At 42.7% G+C, this 27,335-nt stretch overlaps 1 long non-coding RNA gene across 2 annotated transcripts in view; it reads left to right on the top strand.

Moving 5' to 3' along the window:
* Positions 1-27,335, top strand: part of LOC138745734 (uncharacterized) — a 50,548-nt gene that overhangs the window by 19,007 nt on the left and 4,206 nt on the right. The window contains exons 2-4 of one of the 2 annotated variants that reach the window (XR_011346458.1): positions 8,796-8,936; positions 17,062-17,126; positions 17,673-18,186. This is a non-coding gene — a long non-coding RNA (uncharacterized lncRNA). Of the gene's footprint in view, positions 1-8,795; positions 8,937-12,260; positions 12,747-17,061; positions 17,127-17,672; positions 18,187-27,335 lie in introns of those variants that run through there. The other variant, XR_011346459.1, reaches the window with a different exon arrangement.

Below are 27,335 nucleotides of genomic sequence, written 5' to 3'. Positions count from 1 at the left end.
TCCCTCCCGTGACCACCTTCTTGTTGTCCTGATCTAATAAGTGTTGTGAGCAATTTTAGGACCCATTTCTAAGAGAGGATGTGATGGCCCAGAGGTGATTAACAAAAATGATCCTGGGGATGAGAGGAATAATGTTGGAGGAGCATTTGATGGTTCTGGGTCTGGACTCGCCTGAGTTTAGAAGGATGAGGCAGGACCTTATTGAAATCTGATGAATAGTGAAAGGGCTGGATAGAGAGGATTTTGCCAGTCGTGGGACAGTTTAGGACCAGTGGGCAAAGGATGTCTGCTTAAAACGGAGATGGAGAAACATTTTCATCAAGAAACTCCTCCTTCACACCCTCCCCCACCCCCCGGATCATATTCCACTTAATCCCTGTGCCAGAAGTGCTCTTTTAGTAAGGGATTACTTAATGTGGTATGTGATTGGAAAGAAAAAGTTTGAAAACCAATGTTTTAATTTTCTATTTACGTCATTGACTTGTTCTGTGCGTGGTTTCATAACTCCAGAGGAAATGGGCCACTGACAGTTTTTCTAAAGCAAAATATTTCCTTCACAATTGGGTCCACTGCAGTCTTTCTCAGCCTTTTTTCCCATTCATGTGCCACTTGAAGAAATCTCTTACTCATTTTTCGACACTCCAAGGAATAAAGTCCCAACCTGTTCAACCTTTCCCTGTAGATCAACTCCTGAAGATCTGGCAGCGTCTTAGTAAATCTTCTCTGCACTCTTTCAATCTTACTAATAACCCTTCCTGTAGCTAGGTGACCAGAACTGCACACAATACTCCAAATGTGGCCTCACCAACATCTTATCCAACCTCACCATAACTTCCCAACTCTTATTTTCAATATGTTAATTAATGAAGGCCAAGATGACAAAAGCTGTCTTTAGAACCCTGTCGTCCTGTGAAACCACTTTCATGGAATTATGTAACTATGTTTTATCTCTTGTTGCAGATTTGTATAACTTCTCTGTTCAATTTCATAATGTTGACTTCTGGACTATTTTATTGTGCCCCTTGATCTAGAAAGTTCTGGCAGAGCAAAACAATTTTGTTTTCTTTTCTCAGGTCAAATTTTGTCACATTGATCCAAAAACAAGTATTTTTACCATTCCTTCATTTCAGATTCTCTGCAGCTGTCGTATTGAACCTCACAGTGATGGCATTGTGTTTGTCTTGTTTATCCTTTCCCCCTCCATGCAGACAGATGTGTTGATCAAAGAGTGGACTCCACTCATCCAGCACCACTGCCATTTCTGCTGCTCGGGCTTTTCATCCCACGTATTCAATTTGTTATTTCCCCTCTTCTTTTTCTCAGCAAAGAGAATCAGGTTTATTTGATCATCTTTCTGAATCCCAGTGAAAGATTATCGACCTGAAGGTTTTAACTCCGATTATTTTTTCCAGTAGATGATCTGCTGAGTATTCTCAGCATCGAGTTTTTATTTTACTGCCTTGGTGTATTACTGAGTGCTTTTAGAAAAATAGACGTAAAAGGGGAGGGCTCATGGAAATAGTTAATTCATCTTTTCGATTTTTGGAGTCTCCTGCCGGAAAGCGCGGGATACTCACGGGGCTTCATTCAAACCCGCTGGCAGCAAACTCTTAATGATGTCCCACCTTGTCCCGTGGAGCCCAGCACATATAACCATATGACAGTTTACAGCATGGAAACAGGCCATATCGGCCCTTTGAGTCTGTGCCAGTTCACATGAACAACTCCACTAGTTTTCCCCTCCAATACTCTGGCCATATCCCTCCAACCCCCTCATATCCATGTACACATCCAACCTTCTCTTAAATGACAGAAAGGACCCTGCCGCAATTATCTCTTCTGGAAGATCATTCCATTCTTCCACCATTCTCTGAGTGAAGAAGAATCCTCTCACATTCCTCCTAAAATTTGCCCCTTACCTTGAACTCATGCCCTCTTGTTCCAACCTCTCCTGCCCTCAGGGGAAAGAGTCTACTCACGTGCAGTCTATCTATTCCTTTCATAATTTTGAATACCTCTATCATAACCCCCTTCATCCGTCTACGTTCCAATGAATAAAGTCGCTGTCTCCTTAATCTTTCTCTATACTCGAGATGTTGTAAGCCACATAACATTTTTGTAAATCTTTTCTGCACTCTCTCCACCTTATCTATTTCATTCCTATATATGGAGACCGGAACGGAAAACAATTCTCCAAACCTGGCCTCACCAATGCCTTAAACAGTTGCAGCATCACTTTCCAGCTATACTCTAGTCTATGCTATGATTTATGAAGGCCAGCAGACCATATCTCAGGATAAGACCCACTGTCTTAACATCCCCTCATATGGAAGATTTTGCCTCCCATCTGCACACTTCTGTGCTTTCTCCACGGTTGATCTTATCATGAGATACCATCAGATCCCATCCATAAGGAAGACATTCCTAAAATGGTGATTATTACCCCTTCTGGGCTTTTTGAATGTCTTAGGATGCCTCTTGAGTTGCAGAATGCTGTTCAAACCTGCCAGCTGGTTATAGACACTTTGGGCAGAGATTTAGAGTTCCCTTAGATCTACTTGGATAACATCTGGTAAAAACAATCTCGTCATGAATATTCTGTCCAGACCGACTGTATATCATACTCAGTGTGACATTGATATTCCTGAATTAGCCAGTGTCCAGGCAATGGACCCCGATGTTCAGGCATACAGTATGGCCATTACTAACCTGGACATACCGCAGGGGGCAGCACAACTGGGTGACCAACCTTACTTTGTGACATGTTTTTGGGCTACATTAGACCAATGTTTCCTGCATCTTGGAGGAAACACCTTATTGACCAGATACACAGCTTATCTCATCTGTCCATCAGAACATCTGTCATGCTCATGTCAAATAAATATGTATAGCATGGACTGAGAAAAGGCGTCATGCAATGGGTTTGGATGACTATCTCCTGCCTGACTGCCAAAATTCAGTGCCACACTAAGGCACCTCTTCAACATTTACTGACAGTATGCAGGCAGTTGGAACATGTGCATGTGGACCTGCTGGGACCATTGCCAGAATCTCAAAACATGAGATACATTCTAACAGTTGTAGAACATTTCACGCGAGGCCAGAGGTCATCCCGTTGCCATCCAGTGACACTGAGACAAGGGCCAGAGCATTCATCGTCAACTGGATGGCCAGATTTGGTTTTCCCACATTAATTCAGTCACGTTCCAACCGGCAACTGAAGTCTACTTTTAAGGCCCGACTCACTTGTCCCAATTAGGTTGATGAGTTGCCATGCACTCTTTTGGGAGTGTGCACAGCTTCAAAGCAAGATATATCTGCATTGTCCGCAGAGATGGTTTATGGTCTGGTCTTTAAAATTTCATGGGACATTCATTTTACCACCAACTCTGATCTGAACATCCTTCAGCAGTTTCGACATGGTATCGTGATCAGCAAAGCTTTCCTACCCATTGGCTTGGATCCCCTTAACAGAACGTGCCCCACCACTCCTGGACGCTGATTTTGTTTTGTGCGCAGACAGGACCCAGGAGTGCTGTTACAATGACCGTATGAGGGCTTTTTCTGCGTGGTGAAGAAGGATGGGTTTGAGTATACTTTGGACATTGTGGGATATTCACAGCTGTTTAGTTTGGACAGACACAACGCTGCCCATGTGGATCCCGCTTCACCCATTCAATGCCCCCAGCCCAGACAATGAGGGTGTCCACCTAAGGTGCATGCAGCTGCTGTTTTACTTTCTGGCGACGGTTCTGGGGGAGGTGTAGCAGCTGTGTAGCGGGCCGAGAGGGCAAGGTTCTTTGGCAGGCACATGAAATCATAAGGCAGACAGCTGGGAACTCATCCATTTATTTGACCGCATGCACGTGGTGCTGCGTGCCGAGGAACGGCACGTTGATCTGTGATTTCCCCTGCCGGAAGGTACGGGACACTCACAGGGCTTAATTTAAACCTGTGGTCCTGTGGATCTGCAGCAAACTCATAAATGATGTCGCACCTTGACCCATGGAGCCCGGGACACGCTGTAAATAGAAGAAGCCTGTAAAGAATGAATAAAGCAGTCTTGTGTTGACTACCCTGGTATGTGTGTGTTGCTTTAGTAGCTCTATTGAAGTAGCCGCTACATATATAAATATTTGGAGGATTATTGCACTTAGAGGATACTTTTCATCCATCTCACAGCCTGTGGGAAGAAGCTATTCCCCAGCCTGTAAGTCCAGATTTTGATGATGGACGTGGTGAAAGATGCTGTTCACTAGATCAAAATGGTCTTTGCACTATTCCTTGAGCCTAATTTGAACAACACTCCTAGTGAATGTCATCTACAGAAAAAGGGAGGCCCCAGTGATCCTCACTACTCTGCATCATTGCTGTCTGATGCTTTACAGCAACTAGATCATCCAATGGTGCAGCCAGACAGGAGACTCAACAGCGCTCCTGTAAAATCTCAGGATGAGAGCCATTGGCCTTGACCTCCTCAGCCACCTTGGGAAGTGTAGGCACTTCCTGACCGATAAGGAGGTGTGATTGTTTTGTGCTGTATGGATGGGAATTTTACGTGATTGTATTGTCTATTCTTGCTCTTTAACAATCTTTAGTGGATAGAAGTAGTCATTGTACTTTAGGATGTACAATCATGTACAGATTGTCCTTAAATAGCCATTTGGCCCAGATGTCTATTCAGTCCAAGAATACTTTCGATCTCAGGAAGATTTTGAACAATAACACCATTCATTCTTAAACAAACATTGTTTTTAATTTTCTTTAAACAAAAAAAAACAGGATCAAACTTTAACTTATCACTATTAACAGCCTTCCATTACCGCCTTCTAATTTTAAGTGCAGGTGTATTTAATGTGTATAAAGTTCTTTGACACAACTCCAAGTTCACCAGTGTCTATCAGTTCTTATACTGTGCATAGAATTCAACATTTATGAATTTTCACCAAGCTCTGGTGCTTAAAAGTAAATGTTTACCCTCCAGGAAGGTTCTTGTTGGTTTCAGAGAGGGATTTCATGCACATTGGACACACATAAACTGATTCCCTCTGATCAGCCACTTTGGTGTCTTGCCAAAGAAACTTGACCAATCAGGATATTCCAGATGATAACCTCTTCTGCAAGTCACCATTGATCACCTTTTGTTTCCCTTATTTCAGGTAAAACATAATTTCTAGCCCGCCATTTCCTCTTGTATGGACAACAAAGTTTTTCAACAGGCTGAACTAAGAACTCACAACCTGTCTTCAAAACAAGATGCCATCTTGCCATCTCTCTCTCTCTCTCTCATTTTTTTTTAGAAAAAGCCTATTTGGTCTCTCCTCTCTGCTTGCAAAACCTTAGAACAGCAAACTGGTACCAGCCAGATGACTGCACTGGACCCATACTTCTGAGTCCATTCATCTGTTGCTTTAAAAACAATAATCCATTTACACCTGCTTTTGAAATTCTTTAGCAAAACAGTCTCCTTGTTTTGTCTTTGCAAAGGCTGTCGGTGCCTGAATGACTCACTCTCAGCAAAGCTCTTGCATTTTAAATAAGAGCTGTTTTGTGAAGTGTATGTGTTTGTTTGTGACCTTAACGACTCCTACAATCCATCTCTTTCAAAAACATCTCTCTATAAAATGTAAAATATATAATCTGTCACAGGACAGATGCAGCAGAGGAGTTGTGATAAAATCAATGGTGTCCTTGCAAAAAAAAGTGGGAAGAGGTATAATCTGGTGAGTGGAGTTTGTAATAGATTGAAACTTGAACCTCTCTCTATTTCAGGAGACAATTTACTGTCATGTAATTAAAAAGTGTAATAAAAGTGAAAATTGCTTTTTTCCTGCTATAAGGCAGACAGACGCACCCTCTAGCAGAAATTGCCTGAAATGCCTCTTGCAGTCAGAGAAAGACTGAGTGCTTTCCACCACCTCCCCCCAACCACCCAAAACCCTGGGCGAAGTCACTGAGTGTGTGTGAATTCTCTTTGAATGCTCACAGACCATCCAAGTCATTGGCAATGTGAGCTCCACTTTTGAACCTCTGACATAATTAGGAACCATTTAGCACTCGCTCGTATCCCAGGTCTGATATCTGACACCCTTTTAGCCAGTTTAGACCCAGTCTCTAACATTTCACAGCCTGGTGTGAGTTCCTTGACTGCTATGTCCAGAAGCCCGCAGCCTGCGTGGGTTCCTCTCCTCAAGTCACCAACAACCTGCCACCTATGTGGGTCTTTCAGTTGCAGAACCCCTCACTGGTCTGCTTCCTTGGTCACTGACCTGTGGATTGAATCCTCTGCTTCTGAGATGTTGGTGGGGTGTGGTCTTTCTGTTTTTTGGTGCCCTGCACTAGTTGTCCGCTTCCCCAGAGTTCACGGTGGCAAGGAAATCTAAAAAATCTAAATAAAAAAAATTAACTAAGAGGAGAATCTCACATGTCTAGAGGGATGGAAAGGGCATTATTACAAATTGAAGCCTGATATTTGAATATTCATGTGCCAAATTTGCAAAAGCATGGAGTATATATTTCTCAAGCTATTTGTAATTTTTTCGAAAGGAATACAACCTTGAATATTTGCATGTCATCTTGGCATCCCTAAAAATATATGTATATCTGATTTCCAAGTAAGTGCAATACATGTCCTCATCACCGCTAACATTAATTTAACAAATTTCAATTGATATTTTAATAGATTTAATTTGGGCCTTGTTCATTCAATGTTTCCTAATAAAAATAAGGTCAGATTCTGTGGAAAAACATCTCCTATAAGTTGTTCCATTAATATTGTAATTCTCCCCCAAAAACATCTTGCATTAGGACAAAGATAAGTTGAATGCAAGAAAGTTGCGACATCTTCATCACACGTAAAACATTGATCTGATAATTCTGATTTTATTCTATTCAATTTCACTGCTGAAAGAAATAACTGTAGAAGAAAAACTAGTTGTGAATTCCTTCCTCACTGCTGCAGTGTGGAACTCTGCTCAATAGTTCCAGATTGCTGATTTGAAGTGAATTAATACAACTCCCCTGGATCACGTGATCTCTATTGCCAAATCAGCTTCCTGAGGAGCTTTTCAAATCCAACAGCCTGAGTCACCTGACTCCAGGTGCAGCATTCAAATAAAATCCTTGCTGACATCTACTACATGACTGATGTAAAAACAATTATACTGAACTAATTTATATCTTGCATTGAGATCCTTATATAGATATGCCCATATTTGCCAATCAATTACAATATTCAGATCCATTTCCCACCTTTGTCTCAACTTATGAACTCCTCATTTAAAGGTTCCTACTTGTAATAAAGAGGACATTATCAAATATTTTTTTTAACAATTCCTATTATAAGGAATTTCTATTTCAGTACAACATGGTTGGTCCTAACTTATCCTTCAAATATGCTCTAAGTTGGAAATAGCAAAAAAAGATTGCTATGAGTTATATAATATTTATTTCTCAGTTGGTCAAATGACATTAATTGACCACTTTCATCACAATCTTCAACATTTATTATCCCCTTACGAAACCCGCTGTCCAGAAATTGATGATCCTTTGAAAAAGATACGAGGATTTTGAATCCAAGCCATTCTAGGTGATGTACATCCACTTACACCAATTACATCATTTATTTTATTCCATATATTAATCAAATGTTTCAACAATTGTGTATCTTTATCACCAACCATTAATTTTGATTCCCAGTTGTACATAAATTCTTCTGCTTTTCCCTTTCCTATTTTATTTGATTCTATTTTAACCCTTTCAAAAAAAGAAGCAAGAAATCTCATTTGAGCTGCTCCATAACAATTTTTAAAATGAGGAAGCTGCAGTCCTCTCAATGCAGAATTTGCAATGGGTTATTTGTAACATGGGATTCAATCTGAAATGGGTTCATGTGACATAAAACCACGATGCAGAATGTTTTCTAAGAATGGAATACAAGAGGAGGATTTGTCTAGTTCTTCAGCAGGATATAGATCACAAGATATAGGAGCAGAAGTAGGCCCGTCAAGTCTGTTCCACCATTCACCCACTCAGCCCCACTGCCCAGCTCTCTCCCCATTACCCTTAATTCCTTGATGTATCAAATACCTGTTAATCTCTGCCTTAAATACAGCCAATGACCTCACGTGGGTTTCATGACCCACTGACAAAATCAATTTTTCCACATTTGTTTTAAATTGACACCCTTTTATCCTGAAATTATGCTCTCCTGTCCTAGAATCCCCTACCATGGGAAACATCTTTGCCATATGTACTCTGTCCAGGCCTTCTAGCATTTGAAATGCCTCTGAGGACCCCCATATCCTTCTGTACTCCAACTAGTACAGTCGAAGAGTCGACAATTGTTCCTCATACACTAACCCTTTCATTCCTGATATCATTCCAGTAAATCATCTCTGACCTTCTCCAACAACAGCACATCTTTTCTCAAATATGGCACCCAAAACTCTAATTCTGATTGAATGGAAATGCAATTCTCAAACGACACAAACACAATGGTTACTTGATATTATGTCTTGTTGATATTTACCACTCGGGAAGGTTCTTGTTGGTTTTCAGATAGAGGTGTGTTGTTCAGGGAATCATTAATGTTTTTGTGACTCAACGTCCAAGCATCTGAAGTCCGTTATCTCTTCCGAAAAGGGGTGTGTACATTATGCAAACCAGATGCGATTCAGTTGCTTGCAAGTTTAGCAAGTGGGATTTTGATGTGAAATTGCAACTCACAGCGTCATTTTTGTGTTTGAAAATGCCAATGTGAAAATTTTAACTTCAGCCTTCTTGGTTTGCTTAAGTTTACAGAGGAGACGTTGCGTCAAGCTGAGAAGACAGAGTTGGATGCCCATTTGGCAAATCGGCTGGGCAAAGCAGAAAGCACAAAACGAGGGGCTGAAAAAATAATGAAGCAGACTGAAATGCCGTTGAACCAAACCCAGGTAAAGAATTTAATTTTGTGCAGCGTACTTAAGAGACCAAACAATTTGGGATTTTAGTGGTGACCTATTTAAATGAACAAAATCTGATTAGAATAGAAGTTTATGGAATGTTTGGAAGTTGCCACAAAAAAATGGAGCATATAAATTAGATAAATGAACAATACAATGAGCCTGGTGTCACAGTATCTGCCTCCCTCTACCGTACATCACTGTTGAACCTTCTCCCCAATATGAACCTGATGTCACAGTATAGGTCAGAGTTTATTGTACATCACTGTTAAACCTTCTGACTACAGTGAATCCAGCGTCAGTATATCTGTCCCAGTCTACTGTACATCACCATTAAACATTCTCCGCACTGTGAACTTGTTGTCACAGAATCTGCCACAGTTTATCATACATCTCATTAAACATTCTCCCCACTGTGAACCTGGTGTCATAGTACCTGACACAGTGTATTGTACATTACTGTTAAACCTTCTCACTGCTGTGAAGCCAATGTCACAGTAATGATCTCAGTCATCCATACATCAGCATTAAACCTCTCTCCACTGTGAATCTGGTGTCACTTTGCCTGCCACCCCAATATGAACCTGATGTCAAAGTATCTGACACTGTTAATCGTACATCAATGTTAAACTTTCTCCCCTCTGTGACCCTGGTGTAATAGAATCTGCCTCAGTGTACAGTCCATAACCATTAAACCTTCTCCCCACTGTGAACCTGGTGTCACGGTGTATATCCCAATTTACAGTATATCACCGTTAAACCTTCTCCCCCCCCCTGTGAACCTGGTGTAATAGAATCTGCCTTAGTCTACCGTCCATCACCGTTAAACCTTCTCCCCACTGTGAACCTGGTGTCACGGTATATATCTCAATTTACAGTATATCACCATTAAACCTTCTCCCCAAAGTGAACCTGGTGTCACAGTATCTGCCTCAGTCTACCGTACATCACCGTTAAACCTTCTCACTACTGTGAACTTGGTGTCACGGGATTGATCTCAGTCTATCGTACATCACTGATAAACCTCTTCCCCACTGTTCACCCGGTGTCACGATATCCATCTCAATTTACCGTACATCACTGTTAAACATTCTCCCCAATGTGAACATGATGTCACAGTATCTGACACAGTTTAAAGTAAATCACTGTTAAACCTTCTTACTACTGTGGAATCCATCTCACATTTTCTGCCTCAGTCTACCGTTCATAAACATTAAACCTTTTCCTCCTGTGAACCTGGTGTTAAAGTATCTGCCTCAGTTTAACGCACATCACCATTAAGCCTTCTTACTGCCCTGAACTCAGCGTCACAGTATATGCCAACATCTACTGTACTTTACCGTTAAAACATCTCCCCACTCTGAACCTGGTGTCGCAGTATCTCACACAGTTAATTGTACATGACTGTTAAACTGTGTTAATGTTGTGAACCCATTGTCTCAGTATCTCTTATCAGTCTACCATACATCATCGTTAAACCTTTACACATCTGTGAATGGGTGTCACTGTATCTGATACAGTTTATCGGACATTACTTTTCAACTTCCTCACTTCTGTGAACCCAGTGTCACAATAACTGTCTCAGTCTACCCTACCTCATTGTTGAACCTTCTCCAACTGTGAACCTGGTGGCACAGTTCTGCCTCAGTCTCCCGTATATCACCATTAAACCTCCTCCCCACTGTGAACCTGGTGTCACTGTATCTGCCTCAGTCTACCATACATCACCATTAAACATTATCCCCATTGTGCACCTGGTATCACTTTATCTACCTCAACATACCGCACATCACCATTAAACGTTATTCTCATGTGAATCTGGTGTCACAGTATCTGCCTCAGTCTACAGTACATCACCGTTAAACCTGATCCCCACTTTACTCCTGGTGTCAAATTATCTACCTCAACATACCATACATCACTGTTAAACCTTCTCGCTCTGTGAACCTAGTGTCACAGTATCTGACACAGTTCATATTATATCACTCTAAAACCTTCTCACAAATGTGAATCCTACTATAAAATAATACTCCCCTTCTAAGTCTCACTGTATTCGAATCTCACCTATTTTAAAAATTCCAAAAAAAAGAGAAACATCAATCCCAAAACAAGATACTCAAAAGTAGTAGCCCCCTAAAAATCTGGGTGTGGTAAAGTCCACAAGTAGCAGGTGACTAAAGGACTCAGTGTCACCCACCCCCAGTCAGACTTTCACAATGTCCTGAAACAAAAACATTCAACCCAGTGATTCCAGTCCCAATGATTGTTCCGGATCGTCAATATCGAGAAGACTTTGCATCCATTCAACTTTTTTCCCATTCTTTCCATATTTTCCAATCTTCCCATTTCCATTCCCATTGACCCTTCCCTTTGGTGACAATGGTGACGATCACCCATTTCCTCGTACATCTGGCAATGAATTAGCAAATATTAAAGCATCATGGTCATTCTCAAAAAACTGAGATTGAAAATTCCCATAAAAATCTTTCAATACTGCCGCATAACGAAAAGCAAATTTATATCCCTTTCGCCACAATACTTCTTAGGCTGAATTAAATTCTCGGTCTCTTCTGATAATTTCTTGACTCAGATCTGCATTAAAAAACCCCTATTATTTTGAACCATCAGTGGAGTCTGATTTTGCCATGTTTTCTGCACCACCAATCGGAGTATCACCTCTCTGTCTTGTTATTTAAAACAGCGAATCAAAACTGCTCATGGTAATTGGCCTGGAAACGGTTTATTCCTTAACGCTCTGTTCACTCGATCTAATTCCAGTCCATCTGGAACGAATTACCTGCCCTTCACTTCTGGGATCCATTTCTTCAAAACCTTCACCGGATCCGAACCTTCCATATCTTCCGGAAGACCTACTATCTTAACATTATTTCTACGACATTGGTTTTCTAATGAGTCAAACTTCTTCAATAATTCCTTCTTCTGAATCCCCCAATCTACAAAAGGATCTTCCACTATTTCCATTTTTTCTCTATTACGCTCCACTTGACTCTTGCATTCAAGAAAGCCTCCTCAATCTTTTTAAAATGATCTTGCACAGTATCCACTGATCGTGTCCATCTCGTAACATCACTCTTAACTACATTAATATCTTGCTTCATAAAAGTTATTTCTTCACACACAGTGTTCATTTTAGTTTTCATTTCGAAAATCCTTGAGTCATCTGATGAGTCATCTGCATTGACATATTTGCCATATCTTCCATGAGTTGAGCAATCCCTTCCAGAATTGGAAACACAGAATCCAGTCCAGGATCCATCACCTGCCTTTGAGGCTGACCTTCTTTTGCCGCAGTCCCCAGTTCTTCAAATTCTAATGAAGTTGAGCTCTCTTCTTGTTCCAAAGCAGTAGGTCCTCTTCCAGTGCGGCTGCAGGTCTGGACACTCAACAACAGCATGCCTATCTCAACAGTGAGCGACCTCGTCAGTTCACCGTCGCTCAGGCTCCCCCACAGCCCACACCTTCTCCAAAGGTTTGTATACCCTTGACGCACTGCACATGCCCGGTAGGGCCACCGACTGCGCAGGTGCGTCATCTGATGCTACACTGTACCTCTCCTGACCACCAGGCAATGCTGCAGGCTCACGTGCCTGTCCTCGTTCAGCTGGCTCGCCCTCACGCCTGTGTTCACGAGTGCACGAGTCGAAACCGCTGAATTCATCGCTAAGCTAGCGCCGACGAAATACTTAGCTGGGCAGGAATCCTCTGAGGCTTGGAGACTCCAGTCGACAACTCTGTTACTTCAACTTGAACTTGGCCTCAGTTCTTCAACACTTTTGTAAGGTAATTTCTTCTGTAACTGAGTTTTCGATTTTTTCACATTTGCAGCCATTTCGATCCTCCACTATTCCAAAGTCTATAAACAGTATTTTTAATCACTTTTACAACTTTTAAAATCGAGCATTTAATAGTCTAACTGCGAAAGGGTGGAACCACACGTCTACCCTCTGCACCATCTTGTCACAGTATCTGACATAGTTTATGACACTTTTAAACCTTCACATTACTGTGAATGCTGTCTCTCAGTTTCTGTCTCAGTCTACCGTTAATCAACGTTAAACCTTCTCACCCTGTTAACTTGGTGTTAAAGTATCAGCCTAAGTTTACCACACATCACCATTAAACCTTCTCCCCATTGTGAAACCGGTTTTACTGTATCTGCCACAGTTTATCGTACATTACTATTATACCTTCTCACTACTGTGAACTCGGTGTTACAGAGCCTGCCAGTCTACCGTACATCACCAGTAAACCTTCTCGTCAATGTGAGCCTGGTGTTACTGTATCTGCCACAGTTTAGTGTACATCATCATTAAAAATTCTCCCCAATATGAAGCTGGTGTCCCTTTATTCGCCAAAGGTTATCGTACAGCTCTGTCAAACATTTTCCCCACTATGAACCCAGTGTCACAGTAACTGCCTCAGTTTCCCATACATCACCAATAAAGCTTTTTTTTCCTATTCTGAGCCCAGTATCAACGTAGCTACATAGTCTCCTGTACATCACCATTAACCTCCTCCCCACTGTGAACCAAGTATCAGTATCTGCCAGTTTATTGTACATCATTTTTAAACCTTCTCACCACTGTAAACCTGGAGTCACAGAATCTGCCTTATTCTACCATACATATCTGTTAAACCTTCTCAGTACTGTGAACACAGTGTCACAGTATCTGCCAAAGTCGTCGACTGTACATCACCGTTAAACATTCTCCCCAAGTTGACCCATTCATCACTGTTTTTTCCACCATTTATCGTACATCACAGTTCAACCTCCCCACTGTAAACTTGGAGTCACAGTATATTCCACAGTTTATTGCACATCACTGATATTCTTTCTCCTCGTTGTGAATGCGGTGTCACCATATCTGCATCAGTCTTCCGTACATCACCATAAACTTTGCACCAATGTGAACCTGGTGTCACTTTATTTGCCACAGTTAATATTACATTACCGTAAAAACTTCTTCCAACTGTGAACCTGGTATCACAGTATCTACCACAGCTTATCATGCATTACTGTTAAACCTTCTCACTACTGAAAACTTGGTGTCAAAGTATCTGCCAAAGTCTACTGTATCTCACCGTTAAATATTCTCCCAACTGTGAACCTGGTGTCACAGTGTCTGATACAGTTTATCGTACATTACTGTTAAACCCACCAGATAAGCTCCAGATAGCGAAAGAGAAGTTCTCGCATCTGCAGGAACTGGGGATCATTCGTCCATCCGACAGTCCTTGGGACCTGCCGCTCCACCTGGTCCCAAAAGCCTCCGATGGCTGGCGCCCCTGCGGAGATTATCGACGGTTTAATGACATGACAGTACCTGACCGTTACCCCATCCCTCACATTCAGGACTTTATGGCCAATCTGCATGGTGTGAGAGTATTCTCCAAGGTCGATCTGGTGTGCGTGTACCATCAAATCCCATTGCACCCAGATGACATCCCCAAAACATCCATCATCTCCCCTTTCGGCATGTTCGAATTTTTATGCATGCCTTTCAGGCTCAAGAACACCGCCCAGACATAATGCACCTCATTGTTACGGTGCGCAGGGATTTGAATTTCGTGTTCATTTATCTGGATGACATTCTTGTCGCCAGCAGAGACTGGACACAACACAAGTCTCACCTGCACACCCTCTTCTCCCGACTGGCCGAATTCAACCTAATGATCAGCCCGGCCAAATACCAGTTTTGTGCAGAAGAAAATTTGGATGGGATGAAACTAATCCAGAATCCATTGCACAAGATTGGAAAAATTAGATTGAGCGTCTTCAAATACTTGGAAGTTTTGACGTCAACAGACTTTGGAGTGGCCACATTTGCTCAGTTACACCATTTTTCTGATGTAAGTGAAGGTGGTTTTGATCCTGTCAGTTACTGAGTCCTGTGAAATAACCCAAGTGCGAGTAGATGGTGGATTTGTAATGGGAAAAGCCAGAGTGGCTCCATTAAAGTCAGTCATCAGACCTTGAATGGAATTGACTGCTGCTATTATGGCGAGCAAAATGGACGCTATGTTAAGAAGAGAATTACAGATGGAGATAGCAGATCCTGTGTTTTGGACTGATAGAATATCAGTGCTTAAATATATTAATAATGAAATCATGAGGTTTCATCTCTTTGTGACTAACAGAGAGAATGAAAACCTGGACAACAACAAATGGCAGATTTACCACAGGACAGAGTTTCACCTGATGAATTCCCATTTACATCCGTGGAAGTTGATTATTTTGGTCCTTTGCAAGTAAAGTGAGGACGAAGTGTTGAAAAACGATATGGAGTTATTTTCACTTGTTTAACTATGAGAGCAATTCATATTGAAGTAGCGTCATTGCTTGACAGAGACTCTTTTATTAATGTTCTTTAGCGTTTTATTCCTAGACATGGTCAAGTAAAAGAATTATGTTCTGATAATGGATCTAACTTTAAAGGAGCTGAACGAGAATTATGAAAAGTTATTCAAAATTGGAATCAACATCAAATTCATGATACATTACTTCAGAAAGAAATTAATTGGATATTTAATCCACCCATAGTTATGGGTGTGGTACGGGTAAGGGTTAGTTGGTTGTGGAGAACGTTTACAAAGGTCTGTACTGGGCAGTACTGGGCAGCAATGCTTAATGTTGTAATGGATGCGGAAGCTCTGGGAAGGGGTAAGGGAGGGGCTGGCCAGGAAGTCTGCAGATGCTGGGTCCGAGGGCAATGCACAAACATGCTGAGGAAACTAATGGATAGTTTTGTGAGGAGCAGGTCCTGCATCACCAGTCAAATTGAGTATTTCGAGGAGGTGTCAAAGGAAATAGATGAAGGTAAAGGTGTGTATGCGCTGCACGTGGATTTTAGTAAGGTGCTTGACAAGGTCCTCACAGTGGCCTCATTCAGAATGTCTGGAGGCATGGGATCCATGGAGCCTTGGCTGTGTGGATTCAGAATTGGCTTGTCTGCAGAAAACAGATGGTAGTAGCAGATGGAACAATGACTAGTGGCGCTCAAAAGGGATCTGCTCTGGGACCCCTGCTCTTTGTGATTTTTATGAATGATGATGGGAGTGGAAGGGTGGGTACGTCAGGGGATGACACAGAGGTAGAGATGTTGTAGACAGTGTAGAAGGTTGTCATAGGTCATCCAGTTTGCAGAGAAGTGACAGATGGAGTTCAATCCTGTAAATCAGATGTACTTAAACAAGCAACTGGTACAGGTTTATTTCCAGAGTCAGTTTCAAGGGCACGAATAACAGTTATTCCAAAGAAGATTGGAGACCCATTAAAAGTAGCTTCATATAGACCAATTTCTTTATTGAATGCGAATTACAAGAACGTGAGGGCAGAGCACTTGGTTAATGGCAGGATTATAAACAGTGTGCTGGACAGAGAAATATTTAGATCCTGCTACATAAATCGCTCAATGTTGCTGTGAAAATTGAGAGGGAGTTTAAGATGGTGTATTGTGTGCTGGCTTTCAGGAGTCAGGGGATAAGTTCAAGAACTGAGAGGTAATGTTGCAGATGTATAAAATTCGAGTCAGACCACTCTTGGCATATTGTGTGCATTCCTGGGGCGAGAATACCAGAAGTCGTCTAAATAAGGTGAGAGGAGGGAACTTTAGGAAAGATGTGAGGGGTACATTTTATTCACACAGAAAGTAGTGGGTGCCTGGAATGCATTGCCAGGGGTAGTAGCGGAGGCTGGTCCATAAAAGGCATGAAAATTATTTTAATATGGGGACAGGAATAAAAGAAAAACAGAAGGTACTGGTGTGAGGGAGGGAAGGGTAATATCGTTGTGGGGTAGGTTCAGATGGGTCAGCTGAAGGGATTCGACCAATCCATCCATGATTTGTCCAGCATCTTGCTGCCATGTCGTGGTGAACCAGGGTGTTGCCTGATGGAGACACGGTGCTCTGAGCTCTGCAGAGATAGATCGTGCTTTTCTCCAAAACACATTTCCTCAGGTAAAGCAGAGGAAGGGGAAAGGCCCTAGTGTGCAGGGGTAGGGAGGGGGATGAAGGGGGAAGAGTTGGGACCCTCCAAAGTCATCGTGATCAGGCATCGCAGACAGCATCTCTATCACCCATATTTCTCTTCCCAGGAGAAGGAGCGATCTCAGAGACAAGACACGAGTCCAGAAGAACATTGCAACCCAGCTGATCAGAGGTCGGACAACATCATGATGTCCTGAATCCCTCCCCTTCTTCTCCCTCTGGCCCTGCCAACCCCATTCCCTGCATCTCCCATGTCCCGTCACCCACTCCCCCCCCCTTCTCCTCTACCCCTCCTCGATCCCATCCCCCTCCTGCTCACCTTGCCCTTCCCTCACACCTATGCCCTAACCCCAGCTCTCCTCCCTTCACCTCCCCTTCCCCCTCCCCCTTTCCCCTTCCAACCTTAACCTAGGGGAAGGAGGGGTCGGGGAAGGGGGTAGGAGAAAGGGGGTAATGGAAGCGGGTAAGGGTAGGAGTAAGGGGTAGGGTTGTGGGTGTGTAGGATTAGGGTGGGGTTAGGGGACAGCATAGGGGAAGAGATAGAGTTAGGGGACATGGAGAATAGGGGGTATCAGTAGTGTTAAGGTTAGGGTTTGTTAGGGGTTAGAGTTAGGAGTAGGGGAATGGGAAGGGGGAGGGGAGCTGGGAGGCGAGCGGGGGAAGGAAAGGGGGAGGGGAATGTAATGGAAGATTTAAACCGTGTTTTATACTCTTGCAGACTTTGCTTCTGCAAGGCTGAGAACCTGCTTGTTTTTTACAATCAGCAGACATAAGCTAAATTCCACCAAGGGGCCAGAGATGCAGTTATCTGACAAGAGGACATCTGTGTACCAAGAACATTTAATGTTTCTACTTGTTTTGGTCACAGACTGTCAGAGGCCTAGCCTTGATGCAAAATAACATTGTATTCAAAGTGATAAGCTGAGAATTATATTATTCAATCGAAGCCTAATATGCTAGCTTGCTCGCTTATCTTTCTTACTGTGCTGGGAATTGGTGCTTGGGTAAGCAGTTTTTGGGTAATATAAGCCATGGTCCCGCTGCTGAAGTTTGAGACTCTCTGAGAGGTGGCAACATCTGTCAGCAAGAAGAAGAATTTCTGGAGTCCAGCTAACATCCTGGTCGAGGGAGGTGGAGAAGCTGCTACCGGCGCCCGACAACCTACTACAAGTGTGCAGTCGTTGCCTCACTTCGGCAGTTGGGACCAGTCCAGGCGTTGATAAGTATAATTGGTAAGGGCTTGCATATTGTAGTTTGAAATCAGCTTTTGAATTTGTAATAAACCTTTGTATAAACTGAACTGCTCTCAGTGCGGGTGTCTATTTTCTTTCGGTAGCTTAAACACTGTGACCAATCTCAAACGAACAAAGTGAGAAGTACAAGTTTATGCAGGACAGGGAACGGGGTGGAGGAAAGGGGAGGTGAACGGAGGAAGCCATCCCTACCCCCTCCCCTCTCCACCCCTTCCCCCACATTATCCCTGCTTATTTTCTCCTCCTTCTAGCAGAAGTCGGGCCTCAGTCCGGCCAGAACCTCCCATGGTTTCAGATCCTCCATTTCAGGAAGTGCCTTAGACGCTCGCTGCATGACAGACATCTTGTCTCTTCATTCATTCTGTACCGTTATTATTAAATTTAAAAATGGTTGGGTTTTTTAAAGCTAGAATCCAAAAGGCTGGTCCAGATAGACAACACAGAATCAGGCCCTTTGGCCCCTCTCTTCTGCTGGCTGAGTTGTAATCAGTCCATATTCCTCTCCCCGTTTTCATTCTTTGCTCCCATCCAGTTCAGGTTGCCTTGTCAATCTCATGACCTGTGGGAAGAAGCTGCCTGGCTGTCCTGCTTTTATACCATATCTCCTTCGTGATGGCAGGGGGACAGAGATGCTCTGTGCTGGATATCTATGAGTCTATTTACAAATCCCATCCCTGCAAACAATCAGGGGTCGCTTGCCTTGAGGTTCCACCCATGTTACCTCTCCCTCAGCACTCTCTCATCAGAACACTACTGCACCCTCCTTCCCCTCCTCTACCAAGTCTCAGTATCCTGCTGACAATTCCAGTCAGCTGCCATATCAAGACTCTGGCCCACCTAAACCAATGGATCGATCAGCGCCTTCTCCCCTCAAGTGTTCGAGGAATCCACTCTCTCGCAATGTCTTGCTAATGAATGACCTGCATCCTCCTTCCCACTTGGTTCCTCCTGTTATCAGGCACCTGGATAGACCCCACCCTGTTGAAACTACCTGTGTTCTCACTGATCTCTCTGCGCCTCTACCCTCCATCCAAGGGTCTTGGTTGTCTTGTAGGGATGGTGGAGAACAAAGCACCAACTCAAGGAGATGGGGAGTAGTACAGAGACCCCCAGCTCTAGGAGACAGGGAGAAGCACAAAGATGCCCAACTCTTTCAATCGGATAAAACCTGATCATCAGTTGCAAGGTGAAAGGAACTCTCAGTACTGCTGCACGTGGGGCAGGTTTGGCCCATCCCCACACCTCCACCCTGGCAATTCCCAAAACAGTTTTCCTATTCTTGTGGGGGTCCATGTACGTGGTCAATCAATGGGGACAAGGGTGTAACCAGCATGGCCATCATTGTGTGTGGCTGTGCATGGAACCAAAGTGCAAGGGCACCAAATGGCGCTCTGTGCTGAGGTTCTACCTGGCTCAGGTGTTGCGAAAGATTGGTCTGGCCCTGGTGCCGCACAATGTCCCAGTCAGCAGGGCTTTGCCCTATCACCTTCCAGGGAATGGTTTCATAAACAAACACATTTGACCACAAAGCCATCAGCCAGTGGTCAGCAGAGAATTGCTGACACAGAGACTCTAGGCTTGATGGGATACTGTGGGGTGGTCCACTGAGCAGAGCATCCAGAGACATCCAGGAGGTGTTCCAGAGGGCCAAGGACTCACTGGCCAACACCACCCTTCAGATACACGCGAGGCCAGAGACACCCACCACTCTCACAGTAGATGCTTCCAGCACAGCAGTAGGGGGCGCACTGGAGCAATTCATTGAAGGGCAATGGCAGCCCCTGGCCTTCTTGAGCAGACACCTCTGGCCACCCGAACTCAACTACAGCACCTTTGGCTGAGAGCAATCGGTGCTGTATCTGGCAGACTGAGGCAGGTAATCTGACCTCAGCTTCACAGTGGGGAGAATGTTTCACGGAGATGTACGAAAAACTGTCACAAACATTGTGACACTGGGTTAACAGCAGTGAGAAGGTTTAACACTAATGTACGATAAACTGTATAAGATAATGTGACACCAGGTTCACAGTCGGGAGACGATTTAATGATAATGAGATAGATACTGTGACAATGGGTTCACAGCAGTGAAAAGGTTTAACTGTGATGTACGATAAACTATGGCAGAAGCAGTGACAAATGCTTCACATTGGGGAGAACTTTTAACTTAATGTATGCTAGATATGGCAGATATTGTGACAATGAGTTCACAGTAGTGAGAAGGATTAACGGAGATGTACGGTGGACTGTGCTGGATACTGTGAAACCGGGTACACATTAGTGAGACAGTTTAATAGTGAGGTTCAATGAACTGTGGCAGGTACTGCGACACCGGGTTCACAGTGTGGAGGAGGTGTAAAGGTGACACGTGATAGATATATTGTTGCAGATACAGAGACACAGATTTAACAGTGGGGAGAAATTTTAATGGTGATTTTTGGGAGACTGAAGCAGATACTATTTCACCGGGTTCACTGTGGGGAGAAGGTTTAACGCTGATGTATGGCTGACCGAGATAGATACTGTGAAACTGGGTAAACAGTGGGGAGAGGATTTAGCGGTGATATATGATAGACTGAGGTAGATATTGTGACACCGGGTTCACAGTTGGGAGAAGGTTTATCAGTGATATAAGATAAACTGGGGCAGATACTGTGACACCAGGTTCACAGTGGGAAGGGGGTTTAATGGTGATATACGATTCAATTTTGCAGATACAGTGATACCGGTTTCACAGTAGGTTGAAAATTTATCATTAATGTACAGTAGACTTAGGCAGATTCTGTGACAGTGGGTTCACATTAGGGAGAAGGTTTAACGGTGATTTTCGGTAGATTGAGACTGATACTATGACACAGGGTTCACAGTAGTGAGAAGGTTTAACAGTGATGTCCGGTAAATGTTGGCAGATACCATGAAAATGAGTTCACCGAAGTGAGAAGGTTTAATATTGATGTACGATTAACTCTGGCTGATACTGTGACACCAGGTTATCAGTTGGGAGAAGGTTTAATGGTGATGTACAGCAGACTGAGGCAGACACAGTTACTCTGGGTTCTCAGTGGGGAGAAGGTTTATCAGTGATGTATGTTAAACTGTGGCAGAAAATCTGACAACAGGTTTCCAGTGGAGATAAGGTTTATCAGTGATGTATGATAAACTGTGGCAGAAAATCTGACAACAGGTTTCCAGTGGGGATAAGGTTTTACGGTGATATAAGATAAACTGTGGCAAATACTGAGACACAAAGTTAACGGAGGTGAGAATGTTTAACAGCGCTGTACGGCAGACTGAGGAAGATACTGTTACACCGAGTTCACAGTCGGGAGAAAGTTTAACGGTGATATACGGAGGAATGAGGAAGATACTGTGTGACCGGGTTCACAGCAGTAGTTAGAAGGTTTAACAGTGATGTACAATAAACTACAGCAGATGGTGTGGCATCAGGTCAACAGTGGGGAAAAGGTTTCATGGTGATGTATGTTATAATGTGGAAAATACTGTGACAATGGATTCAGAGTTGAGAGATAGATCAACGGTGATGTATGGTAGACTGAGACAGATAATTTGACAACAGGTTCACAGTGGGAAGGAGGTTAAACAGTGATACACGATTCAATGTTGCAGATACAGTGATACCTGTTTCACAGTAGTGAGAATGTTTAATACTGATATCCAATAAACTGTGTCAGATACTGTGACATCAGTTTCACAGTAGGGAGAAGGTTTAATGTTGTTGTCCAGTGGCTGAGACAGATACTAAAATGCATGTCCTTCAATGCAAAAAGCAGAGTGACGAGGTAGATGAGCTTAGAGCCTGGATTGGCACTTGGAATTATGATGTGGGGGCAATTAGTGAGACCTGGTTACGGGAGGGACAGGACTGGCAACTCAATATTCCAGAATACAAATGTTTTAGATGTGATAGAATAGGGGGTATAAAAGGGGGAGGAGTTGCTCTACTTGTGAAGGAGGACATTACTGCCGTGAGGTGGCAGGATGGTTTGGAGGGATCGTCCAGTGAGGCAGTTTGGGTGGAATTGAGGGGTGGAGGAGGCATGAGGGCATGAATAGGAGTGTATTATAGACCACCAAATGGGTCAAGAAAGTTGGAGGAACAAATTTGTAAGGAGATAGCATATATGTGTAATAAACATCAGGTAGTGATCATGGGAGATTTTAACTTCCCTCACATTGATTGGGATACCCATACAGTAAGAGGGCTGGAAGGGCTATAGTTTGTCAAATGTGTACAAGATAGTTTTCTTAATCAATACGTAGAGGAACCAATTCAGGACGGTGTAATACTGGATCTCCTGTTAGGGAACGAGATAGGTCAGGTGTCTGAGGTTAATGTTAGAGAACAAATTGAGTCTAGTGATCACAACTCTATTAATTTTAGGGTAGTTTTAGGGAAGAGGAAGGAGGGGCCTAAAGTTGAGGTTCTGGATTGGAGAAAAGCAAATTTCAAAGGAATAAGAATGGATTTGGGGAGTATTGAGTGGGACATGATTTTTTCAGGAAAGGAAATAAATGAAAAATGGAGAATATTCAAAGAAGAAATGTAGAGAGTACAGAGTAGATGTGTCTCAGTGAGGATGAAAGGAAAGGCTGGAAGTCAGACGGAGCCTTGGTTTTCGAGGAATATTAGAAATTTGGTTAGGAGAAAGAGGGAGGTGTACAAGAGGTATAAACAGCAGGGTGATGAGAAATTGAAAGAGGACTTCAAGGAGTGTAGAAAAAAATCTTCAGAAAGAAATTAGAAAGGCCAAAAAGAGGCATGAAGAGGCTTTGGCAGGCAGAGTAAAAATAAATCCAAAGGGTTTCTATAGGTACATTAAAAGTAAAAGATTAGTGAGGGATAGAATTGGACCCCTTGTAGATAGAATTGGACCCCTTGTTAGAAGTCAGAGGAGATGGGGGAAATTTTAAATGATTTATTTTCCTCGGTATTCACTCGGGAAAAAAATATTGTACCAGTTGAAGTAAAGAAAAATAGTGGAGAGGTCATGAATCATATAAGGATAACCGAGGAGGTAGTGATGGCAGTGTTAAAAAAGATAAAGGTGGAAAAATCTCTGGGTCTGGACAAAGTATTCCCAAGGACACTCAGGGAGGCTAGTGTACAGATAGTGGGGCCATTAACAGAGATATTTAGGATGTCACTGGTCATGGTGGTAATGCCAGAGGATTGGAGGGTGGCTCATGTTTTTCCGCTGTTTAAGAAAGAGTCCAAATGTTAGCCTGGAAATTATAGACCTGTGAGTCTGACGTCTGTGGTGGGTAAGTTAATGGTAAGTGTTCTGAGGGATGGCATTTACAAATATTTGGAAGAACAGGGATTGATCGGTAGTAGTCAGCATGGTTTTGTCAGGGGTAGATCATGCTTAACAAACATTATAGAGTTTTTCTTGGGGGTTACAAAAAAGATTGATGAATCGAAGACTGTGGATGTTGTCTATTTAGTCTTTAGTCAAGCTTTTGACAAAGTTCGCCATAGGAGGTTAGGCAAAAAGGTAGAGGCATTAGATATAAATAAGGAGGTAGTGAAATGGATTCAGCAATGGTTGGATGGGAGGTATCAGAGAGTAGTGGTAGAAAATTGTTTGTCAAATTGGAGGCCAGTGACTAGTGGAGTTCCTCAGGGATGAGTCCTGGGTCCACTATTGTTTGTTATATATATTAACGATCTGGAAGAAGGGGTAGTGATGTGGATAAGTAAGTTTGCAGATGATACAAAGATTGGTGGTATTATGGACAGTGAAGAAGATTACCATAGCTTAAAAAGAGATATAGGAAAGCTAGAGGAGTGGGCTGAGAAATGGCTGATGGAATTTAATACGGATAAGTGTGAAGTGTTGCATTTTGGAAAGGCAAATCTAATTAGGTCATTTACATTGAATGGTAGACAATTGAGGAGAGCAGAGCAACAAAGGGATTTAGGAGTTATGGTAAATAGTACCCTCAAAGTTGATACTCGGGTAGATAGAGTGGTGAAGAAGGCATTTGGAATGTTGGCCTTCATAAATCGGAGTATTGAATTCAAGAGTTGGGATGTTATGATGAAATTGTACAAGGCATCGGTGAGGCCAAATTTGGAGTACTTTGTGCAGTTTTGGTCACCGAATTATAGGAAAGATATAAACAAAATAGAGAGAGTGCAGAGAAGGTTCACGAGAATGTTGACAGGATTTCAGGGTTTGAGTTACAGAGAAAAGTTGAGCAGCCTGGGGATTTTTTCTCTGGAGCGTAGAAAATAAAGGGGGGATTTGATGGAGGTGTTCAAGATGTTAAAAGGGACAGACAGAGTAAACGTTGATAGGCTTTTTCAATTAAGAGTGGGGGATATTCAAAGCAGAGGCCATGGTTTGAGTTGAAGGGGGAAAATTATAAAGGGAACATGAGGGGGAATTTCTTGACGCAAAGGGTGTTTGGGATGTGGAATAAGCTTCAAACAGAGGTGATTGAAGCAGGGACGTTATTTACATTAAATATAAGACTGGATAATTACATGGAAGGGAGAGGATTGGAGGGGTATGGACCAGGTGCTGGTCAGTGGAACTTGGAGGGTGGGAATTTGTTCAGGCATGAACCAGTGGGGCCACACTGGCCTGTTCTGTGCTGTATATGGTTATATAGCAATGAGAGGTTTAACAGTGTTGTATGATAAAATGTGTCAGATAATGTTTCACTAGGTTCAGAGTGGGGGGAAGCTTTAATGGTGATGTATAGTGCATGGAGACAGATAATATGACACCTGGTTCAAAGTGGGGAGGTTTACCAGTGATGTATAATAAACTCTGGCATATACTGTTATACCCAATTCACAGAGGGGATGGGAGACTGAGAGGGATACTGTGAAACCGGGTTCACATTAGTGAGAAGGTTTAACAGTCAGGTTCAGTTAACTGTGGCAGGTAGTGTGACACCAGGTTCACAGTGCGGAAGAGGTTTAAAGGTGACACGCTATACAATGTTGCAGATACAGAGACACAGAGTTAACAGTGGGGAGAAATTTTAATGTTTATTTTCAAAAGACTGAGGCAGATATTATTTCACTGGGTTCACAGTGGGGAGAAGGTCTATGGGCTATATAACTTATATTGAGGTGGATACTGTCACATCAGGTTCACAGTGGGGAGAAGGTTTAACGGTGATGTACGGTAAATTGAGATAGATACTGTGACACCAGGTGCACAGTGGGGAATAAGGTTTAACAGTGATGTACGGTAGCCTGAGACAGATACTGTGACACTGTATTCACAGTGGGGAGAAGATTTAATGATGATATACAGTGAATTGAGGTAAATACCATGACTCTAGGTGCACAGTGCGGAGAAGGTTTAATGGTGATCTACGATAAACTGTGGTAGGTACAGTAAAACCGGCCTCACAGTGGGGAAAAGATTTCCTGGTGATTCACGAGAAACTGAGATGCTGGGACATGGACAGGGTTGACGGTGGGGAGAATGTTTAACAGTTCTGTTTGATAAACTGTGACAGAGAAAGTGACACTGTTTTCACTGCTGGGAGAATGTTTAACGGTGATGTACGATAGATGTACGCAGATACTCTGACACCAGCTTCACAGGGGGGAGAATGTTTATCGGTGATGTACGGTGAACTGAGATAGATACTGAGATAATGGGTTCACGGGAGTGAAAATGTTTAACATTAATGTACGATAAACTGTGTCAGATACTGTGACACCAGGTTCGCAGTGGGGAGAATGTTTAACAAGATGTACAATAAACTGTGGCAGATACTGTGACACTAGATTCACAGTGGGTAGGTTTTAACGGTGATGAACAGTAGACTTAGGTAGGTATTGTAACACCAGGTTCACAGGGGGGAGAAGGTTTAACATTGATGTACATTTGAATGAGGCAGAATCTGTGAGACAGGATTCACAGTCATGAGAAAGTTTAACAGTGATGTTCTATAAACTGTGTCAGATACTGTGACAACATGTTCACAGTGCGAAGAACGTTTAATGGTGATGTACAGTAGACTGGGACAGAAACTGTGACACCGGGCTCAGAGTAGGAAGAATGCTGAAGGTGATGTACAGTTAACTTTGACAGATACTGCTGACACCGGATTCACTGTAGTGAGAATGTTTAACAGTGATGTACAATAAATTCTGACCTATACTGTGACATCAGGTTCATATTGGGGAGAAGGTTTAATGGCGATGTATGGTAGAGGGAGGCAGATACTGTGACACCAGGCTCATTGTATTGTTCATTTACCTTAATTACAACATCTAATTTATATGCTCCATTTTTTTGTGGTAACTTCCAAACATTCCATAAACTTCAATTCTAATCAGATTTTGTTAATTTAAATAGGTCACCACTAAAAGCCTAAATCGTTTGGTCTCTTAAGTACACAGCACAAAATTAAATTCTTTACCTGGGTTTGGTTCAACGGCACTTCAGTCTGCTTCATTATTTTTTCAGTCCCTTGTTTTGTACTTTCTGCTTTGCCCAGTCGATTCGCCTAATGGGCATCCAACTCTATCTTCTCAGCTTGACCCAACGTCTCCTCTGTAAACTTAAGCAAACCAAGGAGACCAAAGTTAAAATTTTCACATTTGCATTTTCAAAAACAAAAATCACGCTGTGACTTGCAGTGTCACATCATAATCCCACTTGCTAAACTTGCAAGCAACTGCACCGCATCCTACAGCTGGAAAATTGCAAGAGAACTGCTTGGTTAAAGCAAAGATTCCACCCAGACACCCCATTAAAGGCCTCCAAGTTAACAACAGATAGCAACCTGAAAGTTAAATACAAAGACCTGTATCAGGAAGATTAACGGGCTTTTTAAAAAAATTATTTCCACGATTGAAAGAAAACTCCTCAGGGAACACCAGGCTCTTGTTGAACAACTCCTCAAAATGGATTGAATCTTGATTTCAAGAGGTGTCATTTGGTGAGATTTTTTGTCCAGAACAAAGCCTGCCCACACATTCCCTTAAATACCTGCGCAATGCTGGCTCAACTCTGCTCCATGCTAAAGCTATCTGAACTTTTCTGAAGAGATAACGGACTTCAGATGCTGGTATGTTGAGTAAAAAACACCCTAATACTTCACTGAACAACACAGCTCTCTCTGAAAATCAACAA

The sequence above is a fragment of the Narcine bancroftii genome, chromosome 11 (genome assembly GCF_036971445.1).
Source record: "Narcine bancroftii isolate sNarBan1 chromosome 11, sNarBan1.hap1, whole genome shotgun sequence".
NCBI classification, from domain to species: Eukaryota; Metazoa; Chordata; class Chondrichthyes; order Torpediniformes; family Narcinidae; genus Narcine; species Narcine bancroftii.
The sequence above is the reverse complement of the archived record's forward strand: the minus strand, read 5'-3'. Positions and strand labels throughout refer to the sequence as shown.